We start from the raw sequence: 26,220 nt of genomic DNA, 5'->3' as shown, positions 1-26,220 counted from the left end.
TTGGACATTGCTTTTCTGTTCTTCATTATCCTCATGGCTCAGTTTCCTGATGGTACAAAGTGCATTCAAGGCTGCAAGTTTTCTGAGGACATGTATCTGCCTGCAGTTACTGACTAATAATGAACACTCTAATAAAGACTCCTAATCTGACCTCTCAAAATATGTCCAATCTGGATCTTACAAATGAATTTCAATATAACACAGATGAGGCTGGAGGGCAGAGGGCATCTGGCTGAGAACAACTCAAGAATGGAGATACGGATAAGATTCTGATGAGATTCTCTGGGTGGAGATAGCTGGGCAGAGACCCTGGGCGGCAGCATGGCCAATGGGCCAAGAGAGCTGTGAGACCTATGCAGATGCCCCTCAGCCATAATTGTTGAAAGAATGAAAGAAGGAATATAATAGATAATAGATGTATAGATATATCTATTAGATAGATAGATAATATAATAATAATAGAATTCTTACTCAAAGTGGTCATGGATTTCCTTGGACCATCTTTGGTCACAGAGGAAGCCATGAGTTGTCAACCTCTCAGATGGGACTGGAAGGACAGATCTGAAATTATCCAGGAGACATCTGTGAGCAGGAGGGATGGATGGGCAGAATTCATACACAGATCTCCCCCCACCCTCGCCCCGTGCAAGACATGAAGTTGAGGATCGTGGGCAAATGGACCAACTAAGGTTCCTGAGACTGATTCCTTCCAGAAAATTCTTTCTTTTCCTAAGCACTCCTGAAAAATAAAATTATGCTCCTGGAGGATAAGACTGAGACTGAGACAAAAAAATATTACCATGAGTTGAACAATGATAAAACAAAATCATTTCCATCCCTGAGGAATCCAGTATTTGACATTTCCTATTCGGGGCTTGGGGTTTACTCATTTGTAGAGATTCTGTGTCCTCACCTTTAGATGTCAAAAACCTTTCTTTGGGGATTAGTCGTTATGATGTCATAGTATTTTGAATTTTCCAGAGTTATGTACTGTGGATTTCCTTTCCCCAGTCAATTGAGAGGAAAAGGGATATGTGGAGTGGATTCCTATTTTCCTGCATTTACCACTTCAAACCACAGCCCTATTTTTCCACACAGTAGGAGTTGACACCAAGACTGGCTGGAGATTTCACTCTATTCTACCCTTTGACTAGCTGACTGTTCTCAAGTTGCTAAAGAATATAATTATGAGACGAGGTATTGGTGGCTCCAGGTTATTATCAGGAGGAGGGGATCTCATGATCTCATTTTGAATTAAACTACCCCCACCCCAGCCAAATCATCATCTCTCCACTCCTCATCCAACAAATAAACATACGATGAAAGTGAAGGTCAGGAAGTAGAGCTTCCAATAGGATTGGAAAACCTGAACATGAGTGTTGGGGTTTGTCATTTTCTGTGAGGCTGAAAACATTTATTTCATGTTTAAGTGCTTCGTGTTTGGGGACTATATATTAACCTATGTGATTGTTTCTTCATTGATCACTCCCTTTATCTGTAATGATCTTGTCTGTTCTAATTGGTTTTAATCAGAACTCTGTTTTATCAGATGACAGGGTGGATACTCCTGCCTTCTCAGAGGATGAATTTTCCTGGAAGATTCATTTCCATCCCTTTGCTCAGACTTGTGTTGATCTGTGACTATGATTTGAGTGTATTATAGAAAACACATGAGTGGATCTTGGTTTTTTTTTGCTCCAATCTGGTCCGCTAATCTTTTACAGGACCAGACTTGGCCCCATTGACTTGTTTCTGTGAATCAATCCAGCAGTCCAATTATCTATATCTCTATTCCATCCCCACGTCCCAATTATTTTTTTGACCAGTCGTGGGACTTGAACTTAGGCCTGGACTGCATCACTGAGTCTCTTTGTGCTCCAGGCGGGTGCTCCATCCCTTGAGACAGAACACCACTTCTGGCTTTTTCTGAGTAGTTGATGGATTCCTCCTGGAAAGGAAGAGGAGTTGCCCTTCTGTGACTTAGATCTGAAAACTCCACTCTATTACTTCCCATCATATCACTGTGAAGCTCTTCAGTCAGAAAATCATGTGCAAAGGTCATCAGTGCATGCTGTTCTTCCTGTTGTGTCAAAAGCACACATCCACTCTGCCAGTGCCTCTGCTTCTGCCCATATAATCCATATATGGACTACAGACTCTGCTACCTGGGGTTGACTGTGAACTTCATCCCATGGTTAGAAATTTAATGTCACCAGGTGCATTTCCCTTCAACTGTAATTTGAGGAATGTGGTAAGTTCATAGGAATGTCTAATAAAGAATATCCTGTGAGACATTTATAGAAATCACTGTTTCTCTAAAGGACATAGAAAGACATTGAGTTCATGGTTTCCTTTAATTTAGGACATGTCCTGGGACATGGACTCAGGGCTGGGATACTGTGTCTTAGATATTATTTTTCTCCCTGCTAACACCCTACTACTTGAGCCACATATGTACCTGTGTCCTTTGGGTGGTCAGCTGGAGGAAAGAGTCCAGAACTTTCACATGGCCTGGGCTGGTTTGGAACGTTCCATCTGATTCTGATGCTATCTGCCCCCAGGACTTCACTTCTTCCACCTGATAGCTAAATCAACCTCAGTTGCAAGGAAGCTTTGCCATTTCACCTTCAGCCAGAATGGAGACTTGGTTTCCCTTCCATCCATTTCACTAAGTGCCAAGTTGAAGAAAATAAATACTTGTGTACATGGAATTGATAATCAGTTCACTGCTCCCAGTGAACACAAGTGTACTCAGCTCACCATGTTCTTGCTGCTCATCTGCTTAGAGAGCTGGAATTCCCTCCAGACCACCTGTCCCAAGCAGGACTTTTTTTTTGGCATGGGGTGTGGAGGGGGGAGAGTTAACACCTCTGGATGGTGAGCACTGATTGGTTCATCCAGGAGATTGACCCACAGGAGACTCTCATAAAAACCAAGGAGCCACCATCCTCCAAAACCATGAAGCTGAAGACAGAAAGCCCCACAGCATGAGAGTCCTGCTGCTGGCTCTTCTGCTCGCATGGACTCACATGCCCAACAGAAATCTTAGAAGTCTTCCAGGTAACCTGAATATGGTGATGTGTCTCTGTGGGGAAATTGGTTTTCTGACAGTCAGTGTGTCTATCTCACATTGCGTCTGTGCATCGATCACAATTTATTAATAAGTTGCGCTGATTGTCCATAGTCATCCAAATCATCTTCCATTTTGAATTCTTCCTTTGCCATTCTGCAGTAAATATAAAAGATTATTAAGAACATGTGGACAGGGGCTGGGAAGGTGGCTCAGTGGTAGAGTGCTTGCTTTGCATGCATGAGGCCCTGGGTTTGATTTCTCTGCACCGTATAAGCAGATAAAGCTGGAAGTGATGCTATGTCTCAAGTGGTAGGGCGCTAGCTTGAACTGAAGAGCTGAGGTACAGCACGTGGCCCAGAGTTCAAGCCCCATGAGTGACAAAAGAAAAAGAAAAAGAACATGTGGACAGCATGATCTGTGATTTTTGCAGTGTTATTTCATATAGGCTTAGGTATTGAATTTTTATAATTTTGTGCATGTGTTACTTTCACTCACGGGTCTCCTTGTGATCATGCCAAAGAGGCCTAGAATCTCTCCCTGAAAATCCTCATCCTGTCTAGCTCTCTCTCTCTCTTCCAATTTATTAATGCCATGCAGCAAGAATCAGAGACTCTGAATACTTCCAGTAAATTCTCTTTTGAAAGAAGCAAAGTCTGGTAGCTCAGAGTCTGGAGAGAGAACTCTCCAGGTCATTGCAAGCAGGTTACTTGAACACCTGAGTGTTTTGGGAGCAAAACTGAAGATTCATGCTTTAACATGCCTGATGGGGTGTTTCTTATTCAGCCAGAATATTGGTACACATAGACCCTCACAGCTGATAATGAAGAGCAAATCCTGGAGGGTGTACAACTGAGATACTTAATGCTCTATGTCTGCACTAGTAGAGAACTTGATGTCATATGCACAATTGCTTATATCAAGGAAGCTGGGCTTCCCCCACAAAATATACACTCATACCCTCCCTGGTCCCCGTAACTGATCCATCCCCCCAGCAAATTTACATTTTAAATTTAATAAAATAGTTAATAAATATGAAATTGACTCATTTGCTATTGACCATTCTCTTTAAATTCTAACATTTAAACAATCACAAACAAGGCCACACTAAAGCTAACAGTACATCCATTTTCATGGCAGCATTGTTTACCATAGCTAAGATATGGAAACAACCCAGATGCTTCTCAGTAGATGAGTAGACCAAGAAAATGTGATATATATATATATATATATATATATATATATATATATATATATATATACATATATATATATATATATATGTGCGTGCACGGGCGTGCACACACGCACGCACGCACGCACACATACACAATGGAATTCAATGGTTCCATCAGAAAGAATGACACATGCCCTTTTGTAAAAAAAAAAAATGGAAAGACTTGGGAAAAAATCACATTAAGTGAAGTAAGCCATACCCAAAGAATAGGTCCCATGGTTTCCCTCATTTGTTAGTCCTATAGTTAAATAGCTATGAATAAGATTGAAATGAACTCCAAGGTATGAGAACAAGAGGGTTTTGTTGTTTTAAATGTACTGTATGAAGTTATTTCTTTTTTCTTTTACTTTTTTTCCTTCGGTTTATTCCTCAATCTCTCTCTCTCTCTATTCTCTCTCTCTCTCTCTCTCTCTCTCTCTCTCTCTCTCTCTCTCTCTCTCTCTCTCTCTCTCTCTCTCTCTCTCTCTCTCTCTCTCTCTCTCTCTCTCTCTCATTGTGTGTGTTCTGGAACTGGGGCTTGAACTCAGGGCTTAAAAGTCTACCTTGCCACCTTTCTCCCAAAGCTGGCAATTGACCCATACCTCTGATTTTTGCTGGATAAATAAATGGTGATAAGAGCCTCACAAACTTTTCTGCCCTGGCTTTCCTTCCATTGTGATTTTTAGATCTCCGTCCCCTGAATAGCTAGGAACACAGTCATGAGCCACCAATGGCCCAGTTCTACTTTCCATTAATTGGCAGTTAGTTATGATATACATAGTTCAGATTCATACTTAATTTTTTTTAATTGTTACTATAAAGATACGGGTTACAGTTTCATAAGTCGGGTAAAGAGTACATTTCTTTTTGGTCAATGTCACCCCTCCCTCTTTCTGTTCGGCTTATTTATAGTGAGTCTATTGTAACCTTCATTCTTAAAGACTAGTTTATCTTTACTGCTGAGCCCTAATTTTTCGGAATTCACTCTTAGCCCTCAGGTGTTCAATGAAGTCTGTTCACTTTGGTTGCCTAGAAACCTGATGTTTCAGCATAGCTTGAGCTTTGGGGATTGTGTCACTTACTACTCAGGTAGTTCCTCTTCCAGCTTTGTGGAATTACCTAGTGCTTGAACAGGGTATTATTCAGATAAAGTCACATGGGCACATCTGTAGATTCTTGGAACATTTTACTTACATAGCTGCATCTTCTGAAGTTTTCTGACTTTCATGTGGTAGCTGCTTCAGCCTTCCCTGACTCCAGACATTATCCCTGACTTATTTTGCCTGTGAGAGTTCTGTTGGCTTTAGGTTCTCCTCTGTGTGTTGTGGTTTGGAACTTTTCTCTAGGCAGAAAGCACAACTGTAGGGTTCACTTTGTTTTTCTTTTCTCCTGGACCAAAGTCTTGTTCTGTCTTTTCTCCAGTCTGAAAATAGTTCTTTCTTCTATTTTGTCTGGTTTTCCAGTTGCTGTGTAGGAAGGCAAGTGTAATACAAGCTTATTTACTTTACTGGAAAGCAAAAGTTCTCTCCATAATACAGTATTTGATATAATATAGTTAAATTACTTGATGTACTTGTTGATCTAGCAAGAGATGTCTAAAGGCAAAACAGAACAATTATTTTTGAAACATATTCATTTTTGTAATGTATATTGATTCCCTTACTAAGAATCAGGATAGTCTTCTAGGACAAAGTTGAGCTACAATTTGTATACTGTTTCTTTTGCAATATGACACTGTATTGAGAAATAATATTTATGTTTATACTATAGAATCAGAGTTATATTTATACTACATAATCACAGTATATTGTAATACACAAATAAAGAATAGTTCCTGGGCTGGGAAGGTGTCTCAGTGGTAGAGCGCTTGCCTTGCATGCATGAGGGCCTGGGTTCAATTCCTCAGCACCACATAAGCAAAAAGAAAAAAGCCAGAAGTGGTGCTGTGGCTCAAGTGTTAGAGCGCTAGCCTTGGGCTGAAGATCTGAGGGACAGTGCCCAGGCCCAGTGTTCAGGCCCCACGACCGGACCCCCCCGCAAAAAAAGAATAGTTTCTGTATGTATGAGGCTTACCTGAGGGTGTTCCTTCATGCCAGTTTGTAGCCACACCTTTGTGTCTGTTCTCAGCCCTTGCCAGCAATTGATCTGTTTCTGACTATAGTTTCCTCTTGTTTAGAAGGTCATGTCACTGAAACTTTTTACTCTACTCTTGTGTAGATCCATACTTTTTATTTTGCTAGTTCTGTGGCTTGAACTCAGGACCTGGCACCATCCATGACCCTTTTTGTACTCAAGGCTAGAGCTCTTCCACTTAAGCCACTGTACCACTTCCAGCTTTTTCTGAGTAGTTTATTCGAGACAGGAGTCTCATGGACTTTTCTGCCTGGTCTGGCTTTCGAACTGCAAATCTCCAATGTCAGCCTTTTGATTAACTATGATTACAGGCTTAAGCCACAAGTGCCCAGCTAGATCTATCTATCTATCTATCTATCTATCTATCTATCTATCTATCTATCTATCTATCTATCTATCTATCTATCTAGTAATGGGGCTTGTACTCTGGACCTCGACACTGTCCCTCAGCTCTTCAGCTTAAGGCGAGTGCTCTACCACTTGATCCACAGCACCACTTCCAGTTTTCTGGTCGATTATTGGAGATAAGAGTCTCATGGAGTTTCCTGCCTGGGCTGGCTTTGAATCTAGATCATCAGATCTCAGTCTCCTGAGCAGCTTGGATTACAAGCGTGAGCCACCAGCACCTGACTAGATCAATACTTTTATATTTGAAATGAAATGAAAATTTAAGACTGCTTATCTTATTAGCCTTCATCCTAAAGTATTTTGTGTTTGTAGGCAAAAATGGCTCAATTTTTAAAAAATAAATCACATAATAATAAAGCAAAAATGTCAATGAACCTTTCTTTTGTGCTTATACATCTCCCTTTTGTAGGAGAAACCACTGCCAAAGCGAATGAAAACTCCTTACCAGTATCTGTGCCATTTGATATCCTCTCCACCTTCTCCCCTGCTGTTGAGAGCACAGTGAGTAAGAAGTGCAAACTGCCTTACTCCCTTTCATTCCTGTCATGGGTTTCCATCTCTTTCCATTCTTTTCCTGCAAAGTCATGGGACTGCATATTCAAGGGTGCTAGATATTTGAGCATAAATCACTTCTGAGTAGTACAGTAAAAGCTATATATAAACTTCCCCTAAAAATATAGGAATATACATTGGAGAGTTACAGAAAGACCATGCACATAACATTTTATGGACCAGAAATTCTGAAGGTTTTTTTGGCCTTAGAAAATATCTGCTTTACAAAAATATTTTTTCTGATAATTTTTCTTTTTATTTTTTTTGGTCATGGGGCTTAAACTCTGGGCCTGGGTGCTGTCCCTGAGCTCTTCAGTCCAGGCGAGTGCTCTACCACTTGAGCTATAGCACACTTCTGGTTTTCTGGTGGTTTATTGGAGATAAGAGGCTCACGGGCTTTTGTGCCTGGGCTGGCAATGACCTGTGATTCTCAGATCTCAGCCTCCTGAATAGCTAGGATTACAAGTGTGAGCCATGGATACCAGGCTCTCATAATTTCATTTTTAAACAGAAGGGAAGAATGATCATTTAAAATGAGAGATACTTACACAACTGTACATGATTAGAAACATTTTAAGAGAGCACAGAACCTAAGTATCTTTCGTACATAAAGGTAGGTAGCTTGTGTGTGTGTGTGTGTGTGTGTGTGTGTGTGTGTGTGTGTGTGTGTGTGTGTGTGTGTGTGTGTGTGTATGTGTGTGTCCCAGTCTTGGGGCTTGAAACCAAGTCCTGGGTGCTGTATCTGGGCTTACTTCCTCAAGGCTACTCTCTACCGCATAAGCAGAAAAAAACCAGAAATGGCACTGTGGCTCAAGTGGTAGAGTGCTAGCTAGTCTTGAACTGAAGAGTTCAGAGACAGTGCCCAGGCCCAGAATTCAGGCCCCATGATGGACAAAAAAATACAAAAAATAAATTAAAAGGCCATACGAAAAGATGAAGTCACAAAACAAACCCTGAAAATAAAAGCAACTTGAAACCTGTGACTGAGGCACAGGAAGTACTGCTAAGAAGGATACATTGTTGCAAATATGGCCAAGTAAGATTCAACCATGGAGGTGAAGGGGGAATCAGGAGGTAAAGCCAGGTACAGGATGCTTTTCTCTTCCTTTTGTGAATTTACCACATTTGTATGCACAATTCTTTCCTTTTATTCAGGATTCCCTGCACTAGGATCACTGGGTCACAGGGCATCTCTCCATTCTCTTTCACTTAACTTTAACTTGGTGGTGAAAATAGGAGCAACTCATGGTCAAAATCCACTTCTGGTAGGAGTTACCAGTAGTCACTACCATCGATGAGGTAAAAGAAAACATCAACATTTCCTATTAGGTCCTCATCAATTGCTTTGTAATCAAAAGTGATGAAGGGTAGGGGCTAGGGGAGTCAGCTCAAGTACAAGATCCCCTGCAGAGGAAGAGGGATCTAGTTAGTAGCTAGAGGCTCTCAGTTTGAACTCTAGTACTTCTGTTTAAAAACCTTTAACTAGGGGCTAGGAATGGGGCTTAGTGTTAGAGTGCTTGCCTAGCAGGCATGAAGCCTTGTGTTCAGTTTTTCAGTACCACCTAAAAAGAAAAAGCCAGAATTGGGGCTGTGGCTCAAGTGGTAGAGTGCTAGCCGTGAGTTAGAGATGCTCAGGGACAGTGTCCAGGGCCTGAGTTCAAGCCCCAAGATTGTTTTCTCTCTGTCTCGCACTCTCTATGTAGACAGATAGCCAGATAGATAGATAGATAGATAGATAGATAGATAGATAGATAGATAGATAGATAGATAGATAGATAGATAGAGAGATAGATAGAGAGAGAGAGAGAGAGAGAGAGATAAAATTTCTACAGATAATCTGTTACAGATATAGATAGATCTGTTATCTTTAGCAGATAGATAATCTATAGAGTTTATCTATCTATATCTATATCAATTGGTATCTAGTTGTCATTTATATTCATGATTTCAGGACATCAAAGATTTACTCAACATAACCTCATTACTGCTTGTATTTCAATCTTGGGGTGTGTGTGTGTGTGTGTGTGTGTGTACCTACACATGCATGCTGGGGCTTGAAGTTATAGATCTGTGCTCTTGTGTGGCTTTCTGTTTTGTTTTTGTTTTCTTTCTCTCCTTTTCTCTTTCTTTCTTTAGGTGCTAGTTCTAGGCTTGATATCATGGCCTAGTTCCAGTCCCTGAGACTTTTACCCAAGGTAAAGCCACAGCTCTACTTTGGCTTTTATTCTTTGGTGTTGTGGTTAATAGGCAAGAAGAGTCTCATAGATTTCCCTGCCCAAGGTGGCTTTGAATTGTGATCCTCAGATCTCAGGCTTCTGACTATCTAGAATAGCAGGAATGAGCCACCAACGAATACCTAGCTTTGTTTGGCTTTCTGGGTTTCCATAGTACTCTGTCACTTGAAGCAAACCTCCAGCTCGGCATTTTGCTGCTTACTGGAGATAAGACCTCATTCATTTCTCTGTGTAGTCTAGCTTTTAGCATTGTAAATTTGCTGCACTTGTTGTGCGTTGACATCCTTGATTTCTTACGTGGAATTGTTCATAATCTCATTGAAGAAGTCTTGTGTGTGATGAATTGTGTGATTTTGGAGGTTCTCTATCTTTGATGGTTTAATTACAATGTGTTAAGTGATCACAGTTTGTTCTACTTGAAGTCTATTGGGCTGCTAAATGCTTGAATATATAGGCTCATGCTAGAAATCAAAATTGGAAAAGTTTTGATCATTACTCCTTCCTTTTTGTGTCGTGGGCCTTGAACTCAGAGCCTAGCTCTGTGCATGAGTCTCTCTGTGCTCCCCCCCACCACTTGTCAGAGTTGATCATTTCCATTTTGCTCTGTTCACATGTGTTCTGCTTGCCAAAATTTGCTGCTGAACACCTCTAGTCATTTATTTATTTCAGTTATTTCTTACAAGTTTTCACTTTTGTGAATTCCTGGTTTTACTGAAGATCAAAGGTTGGGCCTACATATAACCAGGAAATGATACCTGGAATTTGTGTGAGTGGCTCAGACCCCTTTAATTCTATTCTTACTGCCTTATCCTCTTTCCTGCAATCCACACCAGTGGCCAGTTGGGGCTTTCTTACAACTAGTTGACCAAAGCACAGCATTGGATCTAGTTTACTCCCAGTTCTGCAGGCTTTCTCTGAAAGATGGCCTCTGAAATCTTAGATTTAGAACTCTCTTGGCTTTCCATGCTTTCTCCTCTCTCTGTACCACACACACACACACAGACACACACACACAGACACAGACACACACACACACACACACACACACACACACACACACACACACACACACACACACACACACACACACACACACACCAGACATTTAAGCCATGATTTCTTAAGTAGAACTATCTTTTGATACTTTAAATAGTCCAAAATACTTGATGTGGCACAAAGTAAATAGTTCATATTTTCTTTTTGTTGCCAGTCCTAGTGCTCCATCTCTTTCTTGGGTGCTATCCCTGAGCTTTTGTGCTCTACCACTTGAGCCACAGTTCTACTTCCAGAATTTAATGCTTATGAAGGCCCAGGTTTGATTCCTCAGTACCACATAAACAGAAAAAGCTGGAAGTGGTGCTGTGGTTCAAGTGGTAGGGTGCTAACCTTGAGCAAAAAATGCTCAGGGACATTGCCCAGGCCCAGAGTTCAAGCCCCAGGACTGGAAAGAAAAAAAGGAGGTAAAAATCTCACAGACTTTCCTGCCCAGGCTGGATTTGTACCATAAACCTCCTATGTAGCTAGGATTTCAGGTATGAGTCTTAGGTGCCCAGTTTAGGCATCCTACTTCAATAAAGCTTCCTCAGCCATTACTTGTGCAGAGCTCCTATCCCTTGTTTTTCAAGAACTTATTAAAGGCTTTGCCACATTCTTTAGATTTGTTGTCATTACATTTCTATTATTATTACTTCCCCCCATCACTGCCTCACTCTCTCTACCTTTCTCTCTCTCTCTGCCCTCTTCTTTTTTTCTTTCTCTCTCTTTCTCTCTCTCTCTCTCCTTCCTGGTGGGTTTTGAACTCAGGGTCAGGATGGGGTATCATTGGCTTAGTTCTTTTTTTTCTCAAATATGATGGCCTATCATTTGAACAACAACTTCAATTCTGGCTTTTTGATAGTTAACCAGAGATAAGAGACTCATGGATTTTCCTATCTAGGCTGGCTTTGAACCACACTCCTCAGATCTCAGCTTCCTGTGTCACTAGGATTAGAGGTATGAGCCATTAGTACCCAGTTTCAAATAATATCATTTTTAGTTTTTTTTTCCTGAAGTCATTCATAGCTAAGAAACAATGATGCTAATTTTCATTAAGGAATTAAGCCTCTTCAAAGCCCCTTAAATTCCAAATGTTTTTGAGTTTTCATGCTTTCTCTGAAACCTATGGACTCGGCAAAGTATATATGTGTAAATTCACATTACCCCATCTGCCTAGCCCAGCTTGGCTACTGCCAACTTGCTTATTCTCCCTAACATTTGGGAACGGTGCTTTCTGTGGAGCTAAGATGTGCAAACCAAAGGATTCAAGCATACTCGGTAAGGATAAATCAGCCTTCATGAGGCCTCCTGTCCATGGAAGACCCATGCTGCAGGGAAGAGTTTGTTCCCAAGAAGAAGGGATGCAGATTGGAAAGAATGACCTGGTGTGCTGTAATTTGCACTGTGAATTTTATTGCTCTTTTGAAAACCACAACCACACAGATAATTGTTCATGAGGCCACTGCATTCACAGCCCATCTCCACTGATATTTTTTGCCAGTTGTGGGGCTTGAACTCAGCCTGGGAACTGCCACTAAGCTTTTTTGCTCAAAGGTAGAATTCTGCAACTTAAACCCATCACTACTTCTGGCTTTTTCTGTTTATGTCACACTTCATGCATGCTAGGAAAGCACTCTACCACTAAGCCACATTCCCAGCCTTCACTGATCTTTTTATGCATTCCATTTTTCACATGTTAAGTAGAAACCTTGTATATCACCAGGAGCAGAGAGGGACTTATAGCCTGTAACAGACCAATGCAATCAAAATAGTTACCTAGAGGGTGAAATGTGTTTCAAACTTAAATTTTAAAAACCCTAATTTAATTAGAGTTGGGAAAAGGATTTCCTAAAAAGATGACCTCTAAAACAACAGGCCTTGCTTCAGGGCTTATTAATGTTCAATGTCCTATGGTGTAGGGTGGGGCCATGGTTTTAAGTCACAGATTTTGCCCCAAAGGATTTCATAGATCCATAGAATAAAAGAAATTCTCAGAGAATGATGAGAGACTGAATCATTAAATGCCAGTGGTTTAGTACTAAGTGTTATAAATAAAATAAAGAAGGAATTACTCAGAAAAATGAATCTATGCACAGAAAATGGGCAAAGCAGTCTTAACTGGGTAATGAGATGAGAACTTGGGGGTGTGCCCTGCTTGGGATGTGAGATGATTGGGAGAGACAAAGGTATGCAGTCTTGACTAGAACATGTATTGAAACATGTATTCTAAAATCTAACAAACCTGGTCCAACAGTGATGCCTAAGCCACCTTAGAGTGGCTTCATCAGTACATCCAAACCATGCCCAGCCACAACCATCCACTTTAGCATTGGTTCATCAACTTATGCATTTGTGGTTCCTTTGCTATGGACCAGGGATGGAGCGTGCAGACCCAGGGCAAAGTCAGCAGATCCTAGATGGCTGCTTCTGAACATACCCTGTGGTTTGTTGATAACTGGCTTACACTTACATCCAAGACAAGCTCCTTGGCTGTAAGCCATGGAAAGATGACTGAGGCAGGAAAGTCAGAAGGAAAACAGTAAGTCTGATCATGGAAGTCAGGAATCTTCCATGTAGGCACAGTACCTAGGCCCTGGGTTCAAGCCTCAGGAATGGCACACCTAAAAAAAAATAATACAATAGTTGTAGCTAGTTTCAGTGACTGTAGTATTTGACCACACCTAGTGATTAATGTGGAGACTAAGAACAAAGTTTGGGCAGTATGCTTGCTTCTTTTTCCTCCTTTGGTGATATTCCACACTTTCCAGGCTTTAAATGATCCATTCCCCCTGGTAATCACCAAATGCAATTTCTAACTCAAAATGCTCTTTCCCAGGCTTGGGGACTTAAAGGCCTGTCTACTAGACAGCTCCAGTTAGCCAGGCTATCTCTCAATGGTGAAGCAAAATTATTTGCCTAAAACAGAATTTGAGATTCCTTTCCCTGCTTGCTAGAACATTTCTCTTCCTACCATCTTCTCATTGTAATAGTTCTACCATCTATCTTATTATTTGCTTCAGCCAAAAGCCTACATCATCTTTGGAGCAAGTTCTAATGTCTCATTTTACAAAACCATTTCCACAAGCTGGGCACTAGTGGCTCACACGTGTAACCTTAGATACTTGGAAGGCTGAAATCTTAAGGTCACAGTTCAAAGCCAACCCCTACAGCATAGTCAGTGAAACTCTTATCTCCACTTAACCACCAAAATGGCCAAGAGTCCAGCTGTCACTCACATGTTCAGCATTACTAGAGTGAAAAACTAAGTGAGATTGCTAGGCTTTGAATTCAAGCCCCAGTACCAGCAAAAAGAAAAAGAAAAACAATAAACAACAAACACTACTTCATCTACTACTTTTACTCTATTGTTGACATTCTAATCTACACTGACCTGTACTAAACAATGGCCACACAGGGCTCCTGGCTTTCACTCATCATTTATTCTCCACATTGCCACCATGGTGAACCTTGAAAAGCACATATCACATAGTGATACCTCCTGCTATTATCCACAGTGGAAAGTTCTAGAAGAAACCCACATTGATTGCCCTTGCTTATATGACCCTATGTGACCAGACTCTTCTCTGGGTCATATGCATCTGCCACCATCCCTCTTCACTCATTTCATTCCAGTGACACGCAACCTTGATGTTCCTCAAAAACACCAAGTCTCCCACCTCACAACCTTTGCTCCAAGTGTTCCCCTCTGCCCAAAATCATCTTTCCCCAACTCTTTCCTTCATGACTTGTTTGCGGAACTCACACCTTAATTCATTAGTCACCATTTCCAGGAAGCCTCTTTTATATAGTTTTTATTTTGTCGGTCGTGGGGCTTGAACTCTGGGCCTGGGCATTGTCCCTCAGCTCTTCAACTCAAGGCGAGCACTCTACCACTTGAGCTACAGCGCCACTTCCTCCAGGAAGCCTCTTTTGATCATCTTAAGGTAGCTGCACCCAAGGTTGTGGTTGAGGCAGAACTTAAATAACTCCATTTCTCCATTTTCTTTTGTTTCATAGTGTTTGCCACTGTTTGGATTGGGGGGGGTCATGGGGCACGAAATATGGGCCTGAGCACTCTCCCTCAGCTCTTCAGCTCAAGGCTAGCACTCTACCACTTGAGCCACAGTGCCACTTCCCACTTTTTCTCCTGATGTGATGCTGAGGAATCGAACCCAGGGTCTCAAGCACTCTACCACTGAGCCACCTTCCAAGCCTGTTTGGATTTTTTAACTGTTTCTTTGTCAGTTAGTATCCTCATCTAGAACATCAGCTCTATGAAAATGAAGTTTTTATACATTTTAATTCCAGGCCATTCCTAGACATTAAAACAGAGCTTGGCTCCAAGTTTTCCTTCATTAAATAGTTGATGCAGGGCTGGGAAGGTGGCTCAGTGTTAGAGCACTTGCCTTGCATGATTGAGGCCCTGGGTTTGATTCCTCAGCACCACATAAGCAAAAAGCAAAAAGCCGGAAGTGGCGCTGTGGCTCAAGTGGTAGAGTGCTAGCCTTGAGCTGAAGAGCTGAGGGATAGCGCCCAGGCAAAGAGTTCAGGCACCACGACTGGACCATAAAATCAATCAATCAATCAATAAATAAATATTTGATGCATCACTGCCAAAGATGGTGGATACCGATGGCATGAACTTTCATAAAATCGTTGAGCATGCTGGCATCAATTTACCTCTCTGTCTGAAGATGAAGTTAATATACTATCTCTTTCAGAATGTAATGGGAGTCATTATAATCAACGGAGAGGCTCAAGTCTTTACCAATCATTGTGACACAAATATTAGAATCTATGGGCAGGGAGCCATTTGAAAGTGGTAATCACAAAATAATGGAGAAAGAAATTTGTTTTATTTATGAACCTCCTGAGATCTGAGAAAGTGGGCAGAAATAAAATACTCCCATTTGCAATCTAAACATTCATAAACACAGTTCACACTAAATAAAATTGCACTAACATTTTAACTGACATCAATAGACATTTTGTTAAGTGTTTTGTTTTTTGAGCTCATTTATATATCTATGGTAAGAAGACTCCCTTCCATTTGAATATTTTAGTGGATATACTTTTCAAATGAATGTCAGTGCTACCTTCTGTGATATCACCCTGGACAGAAGCCTTTTGTTGATAACATTGGGGTATCATTATAAGCTTACACTATTATATCTGAGTAGGAAATAGCAATGCACTGTGAAATTATAAAGGCAAACTTTCATGTGCATCATACTGCTTTTTTTCCTCCTCTCTCCTCTGTTATGAATCCCTATGTAGGACACCCGGCTGGTTCCACTTTGGCTCCTAAGGATTTGACAGGACCCGCAAAAATAAGGGAATGGTTGGGGAAGCAGGGGGAAGATATTGAAGGGATGACACAGATCAAGATGCACTGTAGACATGAATTGCTTGGTTTTTGGTTTTGATTTTTTTGTTTTGTTTTGTTTTGGTCATGGGCCTTGAACTCTGGGCCTGGGTGCTGTCCCTCAGCTCCTCAGCTCAAGGCTAGTGCCCTCCCACTTAAGCCAAAGCACCACTCCTGGCTTTTTTCTGCTTATATGGTGCTGAGGAATTGAACCCAGGGCCTCATGTGAGTGAGGCAAGCAGTCTTCCAATGAGCCACCTTCCCAGCCCCGAATTGCTTGTTCTGAATTCCAAACATTCACTACATAATCTAAAGATTAAGAAAACTGAGGTCAGGGGTGGTGAGAATTGTGAAATGGGAGACATGGTTCAAAAGGCACTGCACCCAGGAACTGCTCTGCTGCATGGCCGCATCTCTGTACAACTACCTAACTAAAACACACATAGACACAGACACAGACACACAGACACACAGACACACAGACACACACAGACACACGCACACACACACACACACACACACACACTCTCTCTAATAGTGAAAACGAGAATGAAAAACTTAAACCTGGGAAAAAGGGGTACAGTCACTTCGGGCTCCTGATCAGAGTAGAGGTTGATTTTAAGGGGTGCCCCTAAATTTCTGAACTGGGTGATTGTCCACCTTGAAAGAATGAACTTGTGTCTCTGGGGGTTTGGGTTTTTAATGCAGGACATGCAGTACACAGAAAGGATCCCCCAGTTAACTAGGAACCACCTTCTCTTCCGCTGCCCTGTTCACCTGCTGCCAGCACCAATAAGCTGGGGAAGAAGAGGACCAGCTAGCCTGGAGGGGCCCAGGGCACTGACCTGGAAGCTAAGACTGTGTTTGTGAGCTGGAGCCAGTGGCTCACCCCTGTAATTGAAGCTACTCAGGAGGCTGAGATCTGAGGATCTCAGTTCAAAACTAGCCGGGGCAGGAAAGTCCATGACATTAATCTTAAGCTAACCACCAGAAAACTGGAGTGGTGCTGTGGCTTACAGTGGTAGAACATGAGACTTGAGCAGAAGAGCTCCAGGACAGTGCCTAGGCCTTGACTTCAAGCCCCAGGACTGACTAGAATAAAAATCATCTTTGATGTTTGTGGAACTCAAATTCAAGGTCCCAGTTGATTGAGTGTGTCTGGTTTTACAGGGCTCCAGCAGGTAGAAGAATTACTATATTGTTCTTTTTTTGACAGTCCTAGGGTTTGAACCCAGGGCTTGGGCACTGTCTCTGAGCTTGTCTCTGCTCAAGATTAGCATTCTATTACTTAAGACACAGCGCCACATCCTGCTTTTGCTGTTTACTGAGGAACCAAACCCAGGTCTTCATGTATGCCAGGCAAACACGCTACCACTAAGCCACATTGTGATTCCTGAAGAATAATTAGTATAATAATAAGTATATTTATAATATTTTTATACTTACATCATTATATTTCATTTACTATTGTAGCATGTATATTTTATCTATTATATATAACATTTATATTTATTTGTATATTTACTAGATATTATATAATATATAATGTATGTATGTTATAGAATATAATATGTAACATATTAATACATTTTATAAAAATGTTTTATATCATTGCACTTATAGCATTAATATAGTAATTATATTTATAATTCTAATATTTTGTAATAATAATTATTATGCTGGAAGAAAAACTGGGGGGTCTCCAGAGGACAAGAGGGCCCTGAGAATTGAGAGGGGACCCACTGGGCTCCTGTGCTTCCTTCCCATGAGTGACCATCACTGCTTGTGTTGGTGTTTGTGTGTGTGTATATGTTCTTATGTTTTTGTCAGTGTCAGTACTGGGGCTTGAACTCAAGGCCCTGCATAATGTGGCTGAGCTTTTGCTCAAGGCTGGTGCTCTACTATTTGAGCCATAGCCCCACTTCTAGCTGTTTCCAGTGGGTATTTGGAGATTAGATCTCATGGATTTTCCTGCCAGGGCTAGTTTCAAACTACCATCCTCAGAACACACCCACCAGAGTCAGTAGGATTACAGGTGTGAGCCACCATTGCCTGGCCTGTGTGTTTTGTGCTGGTACTTGGGCTTGAACTTAGAGCCAGGGCTTTGAATTTGTTGAGCTTGTTTTCTCAAAACCAACACTTTGCCCCTTGAGCCATATCTCCACTTCAAGTTAAGTGTCTCAGACATTCTTGTCCAGAATAGCTTTGTACCAGGATTCTCAGACCTCAACCTCATGAGTATCTAGGAATAGAGGTATGAGCCACTGGCACCCACTTTGTATATTTCTTAAATTAAATCCTGTACTCTCTCACTCCCAACCTTCAAGAGCTTCTGTTTCAGAATAAAATCCAAAGTCTCTACCATAGTCTAAGGGAACTTATCTTGGCTAGTGGTTCTCAAATACATCTAGAGGGCTTCTTTGAAGCAGGCAACACTGGACCCTAGCCCCTGACTAAACAGGTCTGGGCTGGACCTGCTAAAGTTCCTGGATGAGATCACTGCTTCTGGGTGGAGACCACACTTGTAACTCATTGCTCTGCACAAGCTGCCCACTGCCTGTCCTACAGCAAGCATATCCTCTACTCCACACACTGATTGTGATGTAGCCACACTGGTTTACTGACTCTAAGACAGGCCAGACACCCTCAACTTTGAGCTCATGACCCTACCTGATTCTGGGGCCTGGGTGAGTTGCCTTGATCTCCTAAGTCACTTTACCACATGACGCTTTTCTGAAATCATACCTCACTGTAAATTGCCAACACTCCTCCCTAGCACATCTCTCAATCTATTTTTCCATCATATATTCAAACATATTTATACATTCTCCACCCTCCCCCACCCCCACACACTAAAGCATAGAACTTCAAAACAAAGTTTTTCTTTTCTACTTGCTACAGTGTCTAGAACCTAATAAACTCAATAGATAAAAAAGAGTGAGATGGGTACTAGTGTCACACCTGGAATGTTAGCTATTCAGGAAATTGAGATCTAGAATCACTTTTTCCATTTATTTCCCATTTTGATTAAAAATTAACCATTAAAGAACTTTTAAAAAGAATCAAAACTTCCTTATTTTCTGCAGGTTTCCTTCACTCCCTTTCACCTAGTCTACCTCAACCTGTGTCCCCATGGGAGCTTTGGCATCTCAGAAAATGTTCAGTGCCCCAGACCCTAGTTAATTTCAGACAGAATCCAGCATTACCTTTAGTCATGTGGTGGGCAGAGCAGAAGGCATCTACCATGTGTGCTACCCAACACCTCTCATCCACACCTGTGCTACTTCCATACTCCCAGCCACACGAGCACCACTGTGTCACCATTGCTTACACTGGCCTAGGCATGGGCTTCCATGGTCATCAGGACAAATGTTCTGAGAGCTATTTTACCTGCAACAGGTGACATTTCCTGATCTGGGTAATCACTGGCACTGGAGCAAACCAGGGCCATGGCACTGCAGGATGCATCTCTCTGCAGCAAAACTTGGGGCCCTTCCTTCCCAGACACAATGGAGATCCTGGACAAGTCCCCTAGATGATTCCATGAATGTGTCTCACAGCCCTCATCTGTCAGAAATGAACAAAGAGGACAGAATTGTTCAAGTTATTTTCTTTCTTCATAGAAGGGTGCACTATCATCCTGCCCCCCAGAGCAAGGCAGCACACCAAATGGCGGGATCCACTTGGTTTTCATCCCAACCCAGGAATGATATTGTGCCTTTTCCTGTTGCTCAGGAGTCAGGATCACATCTTTGTAAACAATCTGTTACCAGGGCAATAGGTCACAGAAGGAAGACAGAAGGCATTATAACCATCAGTTCACCATCCCTAGCCAGGAGGCAGTGTATTTTGGGAGGCCATTGCTCAAAAACAAACACCCTTTTTACCTGCTAATGAAACTGCAACTCCACTGCACCCCATCTTTCTCATTATAACAAAAACTTAGAAGAAAAAGGAAAGAGTGTTTTGGACTTCTTGCCAGGACTGGCTTGAAACCACAATCCTCAGATTTCAACCTCTTGAGTAGTGCCAAGCTTTTCCATGAGACAATTCTCTCAAATTAACCACCAAGAAAGAAGCAAAAAGAAATAGACAACATTCCAGACCTTGAGCTGAAGATCATGGACAGCACAGCACACATGCCCTGATTTCAAGCCCATGACCTGCACATCATCATCATCATCATCATCATCATCATCATCATCATCATCATCATCATCATCGACATCATCATTATAATGTGAATTAAAAAAGTATAAGACCCTATTAAGAATATTAAAATTGAGTGAGTCAGGCATTTTTTGGTGGCTGACATGTAATCCCAGTTAGAAGCATGAAATCTCAGGATGGTGGTTAAAAGCCCACCTGGGCAGGAAATTCCATGAAGCTCTGATCTCCAACTAACCAGCAAAAAGCCAGAAGTAGAGCTGTGGCTCAAGTGGTAAAGCAACAGCCTTGAGCAAAAAAGCAAAATAAGTGACCAGGCCCAGATACATAGGGTAGGACAACTAATAATTAATTAATTAAATACAAATACATAAATAAAATCAGAATGGAAGATGAGCACAAAGCGCCAATTCCAAATCTTAAAATGAGCAGAGAATTGGTGGCTTACACCTGGAGCTCAAGCTACACAAAAGACAGAACTTGAAGATCTCGGTTCCAAGGCAAACTAGGCAGAAAAGTCCATTAGGGATTTGTGAATGTGTATGAGTCCTGGGTCTTGAAGCCAGAGCTTGAAATAGAAATATGTTTCTTAAAGGTAGCACTCTACCACTTTTTCTCTTTAGGGGATTAAATGGAGATATATCTTACGGACTTACCTGCCTGGGCTTTCAACCTCAATCCTCAGATTTCAGGTGCTGATATAGTACCCTCAGCTTCTTATCTTCTATGAGAATTTTATCTTCCATGAACTGCCAAAAAGTAAAAGAAGCGAGAAGTTGATCTGTGTGGCTCAAGCCACAGAGACTGCTTCCTTTTAGGGAAAACAAACAACAAAAACCCTCATACACAGTGGCCCTGCCCTGCTTTCAAACCCAGGAAGTTATCAGGCCCTATGTTCAAGCCCTAGGACCATCACCAACAACAACAAAAGAATGACTCAGGGACAGGGACTAGGCCCAGAATTCAAGCCCTAGGAACAGCATCAAAAATAAAAGAAAAACAAATTCAGAGACTGTGGCTAGGCTCCAGAGTTCAAGCTCTAGAACCAACACCAGGACACACACACACACACACACACACACACACACACACACACGAGAAATGAACAAAATAATGAGAAGATGGCAAAAAAAGAGAAAAGTCAATGAAATATTTTTAAGTAGTAGCTCATGCCTATAATCCTAGCTACTGTAGAAGCTGAAATCTTAGGATTGTAGTTCATAGTCAGCCTGGGCATGTGTGCCAGTACTGGTGCCTGAACTTGTGCTGTTTTGCACAAGACTAGAACTATACTACTTCCAAACACTTGGTGATTAATTGGAGATGAGAGTCTCAACAACTTTCCTGCCCAGGCTGCCTTTGAACCACTATCCTCTGATTTTAGAGCCTGGGTAATGTCCCTGTCTTCCCATGAGAATCTATTTTTTTGGTTGGTCATGGGGCGTGAACTCGGCCTACACACTGTCCCTCAGCTCTTCAACTCAAGTCTAGTGCTTTACCTCTTGAGCCACAGTACCACTTCTGGTTTTTTGGTGGTTTATTGGAGATAATTGTCTCACGGACTTTCCTTCCCAGGCTGGCTTTGAACTGCAATCCTCAGATCTCAGCCTCCTGAGTAGCTTGGATTACAGGCGTAAGCCACTGGCACCCAGCTTTCTTTTTATTTTTTCTTTTTTGTGGGTGATGGGGCCCGCTCTAGCTCTGGATGCTGTCACTTAGCTCTTCAGCTCAAGGTAAGCATTTTACCACTGAGCCACCTTCCCAGCTCCCCCATGAGACACTTATCAGCTATGAATTACCAAATTTGTTTTACAAAGCCAGATGTTGAGATGCATCTCAAGGTTCAGAGCCTGTCAGCCTTGCTCAGGACAGGGGAGAGACTCCTGCACAGTGATCTTGCCCTGATTTCAGGTCTAGGAAACAGTCACCACTCCCTGTGTCCCAGCCCTAGGACCGGAACCAAAAAATAAATAACTCCCCCGTTTTCACTGTATTTGATGTTGGTATAATTTGTGAAGGGGAAGGGGAAGGGGAAAAACAAATTTTTTAAATAGGGATACAGGTGGACCTATTGCAACAATGAGATGTACAAGATATTATGTCGAAAAATGAACTTTACAGCTTTTGCCTGTGTGTGTGGGGGGGAACGGGGGGGGGGGAGGGTGGAGAACATTATATAAACAAAGCCATCAATGAAGCTGTGGCTCAAGCTGTCACAGTCTGCTAGTCTTGAGAAAAACAATACAAAAAATGCTTCATTCATAGTGGCTCTGCTCTGACTTCAAGCAGGAGAGTGGCCATGTCATGAGTTTAAGCCCTAGCACCAAAAATGAATGAATGAATGAATAAATAAATAAATAGAGCCAGAACTTTATCTGTGGCTCAAGCCATGGAGACTGCTAGTCTTGAGAAAGAAAGGGAAAAACCTCAGACACAGTGGCTCTGCCCTGATTTTATGACTAGCAAAAGTTAAGGCCCTATATTCAAGCCCTAGGACTAGCAATAAAGAAAAAACAAAACAAAACAAAAACAACAACAACAAAAACTTGGCAAAAACTCTGCAAAAAAGCCCAAGTCCTAAGTTCAAGCCAGAGGATCAGCACCTAAAATAAATGCAGAAAGAAAGACAAATGCGTAAAGAGCCAAAATTTGAACTGTGTCTTGAGGTGGGAAGCCTACTACGCTTGAGAAAAAATTAGGAACAATGACCAGCCCTTGAGTTAAAGTACTATAACAAGCTCCAAAACAACCAATAAAACTCAAAACAAAAACCTCAGAAAGAATGGCCAGGCCTAAATAATAAGCTAGATGACATGAACTTACAAAAAAGAGAAAAGGAATAAAAAATTAAGTGAAAAGGAGGGCAAAAATATTAGAGGCAATTCAAGATTTTAAAAAATATGGTTCATACCTATAATCCTACCTGCTCAGAGGGCTGAAATCTGAGCATTTGTGTTTTGAATCCAGCTTGGGCAGAAAAGTCCATGAGAATTCTTTTCATTTGTGCTATTCCTGGGCTTGAACTTGGGGAGTTTTGCTCAAGGGTAGAGCTCTACTGCTTCCTACCTATTGCTGCTTAATTGGTGAAAAACATCTCATGGATTTTCATGCCTAGGATGGCTTTGAACCTTGGCTCTCAACTTTCAAGACTCTGTATCGTCATCTTGGCTTCTTGTAGTACTCTTTTCCTTTCTGTATTTTTTGTCAGTTGTGGGGTTTGAACTCAGGACCTGTGTGCTGTCCCTGAGGCTCTTGTACTCAAGGCTTGTGCTCTACCACTTGTGCTATAGCATCACTTCTGGGTTTTGAGTGGTTAATTGGACATAAGAATCTCACAAGGGAACTGGAAAAGTGTCTCAGTGGTAAAGCGCTTGCCTTGCATGCTTGAGGCCCTGGGTTCAATTCCTCAGCACCACATAAGTAGGAAAAAAAGCCAGAAGTGATGCTGTGGCTCAAGTGGTAGAGTGCAAGCCTTGAGCTGAAGAGCTGAAGGAAAGCACACAGGCCCAGAGTTCAGGCCCAAGACCGGATCCCCCCCCCCCAAAAAAAAAGAAGCTCAGGGACAGTGACCAGGCAGAAGAGTTCAAGCCCCAAGACCGGCAAAAAGAAACAAAGAAAAAAGAAAGTGAGTAATTAAGCTGTGGCTCAAGGTATGAAACCTGTTAGCCTGGAGAAAAAAGGTAAAAAACGTAAAGAAAAATTTAAAAATAAATTATTCCCAGTACCACACCTTCCAGTGCACTTTTCCCTACATCCTTAGTGTGCAGACAACCAGGCCAATGCCCCTGCTATATCCTATGTCTCAATGACAAAAATTTCGATTATTTGAAAACTGCCTTCCAAGAATTGCCACATGGGACCACATGGGGAATTATTGACCACATGCAATTATTGACCTCAAAAATATTTATTAACATGATTTCTTTGATTCTTGTGATTTTTCTATGTCCTTCTCATCATTACTTCCCTAGCACCTAGCAAATTACCTGGAATAAAAATAGAGAAACATGTCTGCTTACTGAACATCTGCATGTATATTTAGAATACTAAGCTAGTTTCAATGGGGTCATCAACACTGAAGATTTTTTACTATGAGCCTCATACTTTGGAAAAAACAAAACAAAACACATTTTATCCTCAAGAACTCTACATTTGCCAGTTGCCAGTCACTGATACTGTCATCCTAGTTACTAAAGGGAAGGAGGTGCTTGTGTTGTTCAAAAATATTGATGTTATAAAGATAAGGAAAAGCTGATAAATTATTATAGACTAAAAGAGATCAAGTATACACAACTACATATAATTCATGATCATGTATTTGTTTTTAGAGAAAAAAATTGATAAGGACAGAATTGAGCCAATTGGCAAAACTGGAATATAGACAAAAGATTAAGCAAAAATATGGCATTGTGATTAATTTACTGAAGTTGATAACTATACTGTGGCTATGTAATAATGGGACATTTTTGTCCTGAGATCAAGATTAAAATATGTAGGAATAGAGAACTACGAAATATACAATTTAATCTCAAATGTATGTCCACAAAGAGAACATACATGCAAGCATAAGTGATTAAGCAAATGAAGGAAAATATTAACCAACTGAATTTGCATAAAAATCACAGAAATAGTTTATATTCTTTTTGTAACTTTTCCTAAATTTGACTATTTTTAAACAATACTAGATTGAATAGTGAAGAGATGCACTTGAACTGCAGAAGATAAGTTCCTGAGGATTGTTCTGAGAAGGCTTAATGGAGAATGCATGCATTGGGGGATAAGAATAAAAGATCAAGTGGTACCATATGAAAATTATGGAAATCCAAACATTCAGACTACAACAATAAAGTACCAAGAGTAAGAAAATTCACAGATACAGAAAATAACTCAGGGCTACTGTGGATTGAGGGCTGAATGGTTTAATGGCCCCAAATTTTTGTTGAGGGTGATGGATATGTTTTGGATACGATAAAGGTGATGGTTCTACAATACTGGAAATGTACTGAATGTCAATGAATTGTGGTTATAATAATAAATGTTATTACTATTTCCCTATAAAGAATAAAAAATCATCCCAGTTTAGAGGCTACTGTTAGCAGGAAACTCCCTGACATTATATATTCACAGGAAACTGTACTCTTTATTTCTTACATTCAGTAGATTTTAAACATGTATTTCTTTATGTGTTTTTTTCTTCTTTTAAGGTAGAACTTTGCTAGCACAGGCCGGCCAGGAATGTGCAATTCTGCTACTTTGTTCCTTGAGGAATGTCTTTCTTCTACACAAGACATTCCATAATAAAATTTATTATCTAATAACAAAAGCAACAAGATCAAGTGTTACGTTCCTTACCCTAGGACTTAGGAGCAAACAGGACATCCTGACTTATATCAGCTCCCTCTGTCCAGAAAGCATTGTGTGCCTGGTGCTTACTGGTTTATAGAATGTCTCCTGAGCCTGGGAAAGATAGGCATAAAAGGAAAAAGCATCCCTTGTCCTGTGCATGAGCAGGCAACCGAATATATGTTGTATTAAATATTTCTCTGGATATAGAACCTCCCTACCCCTCTCTGACCTTAGATATGCATATAGCTCCCAAGTCACCAACAAAGAGCAAGGCTTTGCCCAAGGCTATTACTTCCGTATGGTAAATGGTTACTATCTCAGTTTTTAATTCACTGAAGTGTCACAAATAAATGAATCAAAATCACCAAGAAGTAATAACTTACCCTGGCAAGTTTGTCTGGTTTGCAGGAGATGTACAGCTGGGAAAACAGCTCTGTTATCCCTTCAGAAAAATCTTCATCTCCTGAAAAAAACAAAGTCTCACATGAAAAATATTCCAGCAAAACTGCTGAGGTTCACAAGAAAGGTAAGAAGGAAGAGGAGTGAAGGCAGCAGAAGTATTCATAACAATTTAATGAGCATGGAATATGAGTGCTTATACAATTTTTTTCCTTTCCTTCTGAGGGTTTTCTGATGCATTGTTATCATTATCCAGTCTTTCAGTTAATGTCCAATTAAGACAAACATTTCTGAC

General features: G+C 41.1%; 1 long non-coding RNA gene across 1 annotated transcript; it reads right to left on the bottom strand.

The window, feature by feature from the left end:
* Nucleotides 1-537: 537 nt before the first annotated feature.
* LOC138828694 (uncharacterized) lies at nt 538-25,983 on the bottom strand. The gene is made up of 5 exons (XR_011372309.1): nt 25,910-25,983; nt 20,837-20,929; nt 19,404-19,580; nt 5,481-5,752; nt 538-3,226 (listed from the first exon to the last, which is right to left on the bottom strand). It is a non-coding gene; the product is annotated as an uncharacterized lncRNA (long non-coding RNA).
* Between the last annotated feature and the right edge of the window lie 237 nt (nt 25,984-26,220).

This window comes from Dipodomys merriami, unplaced genomic scaffold (genome assembly GCF_024711535.1).
Source record: "Dipodomys merriami isolate MVZ:Mamm:240054 unplaced genomic scaffold, mDipMer1.0.p SCAF_1614, whole genome shotgun sequence".
Classification (NCBI taxonomy): Eukaryota; Metazoa; Chordata; class Mammalia; order Rodentia; family Heteromyidae; genus Dipodomys; species Dipodomys merriami.
The sequence above is the reverse complement of the archived record's forward strand: the minus strand, read 5'-3'. Positions and strand labels throughout refer to the sequence as shown.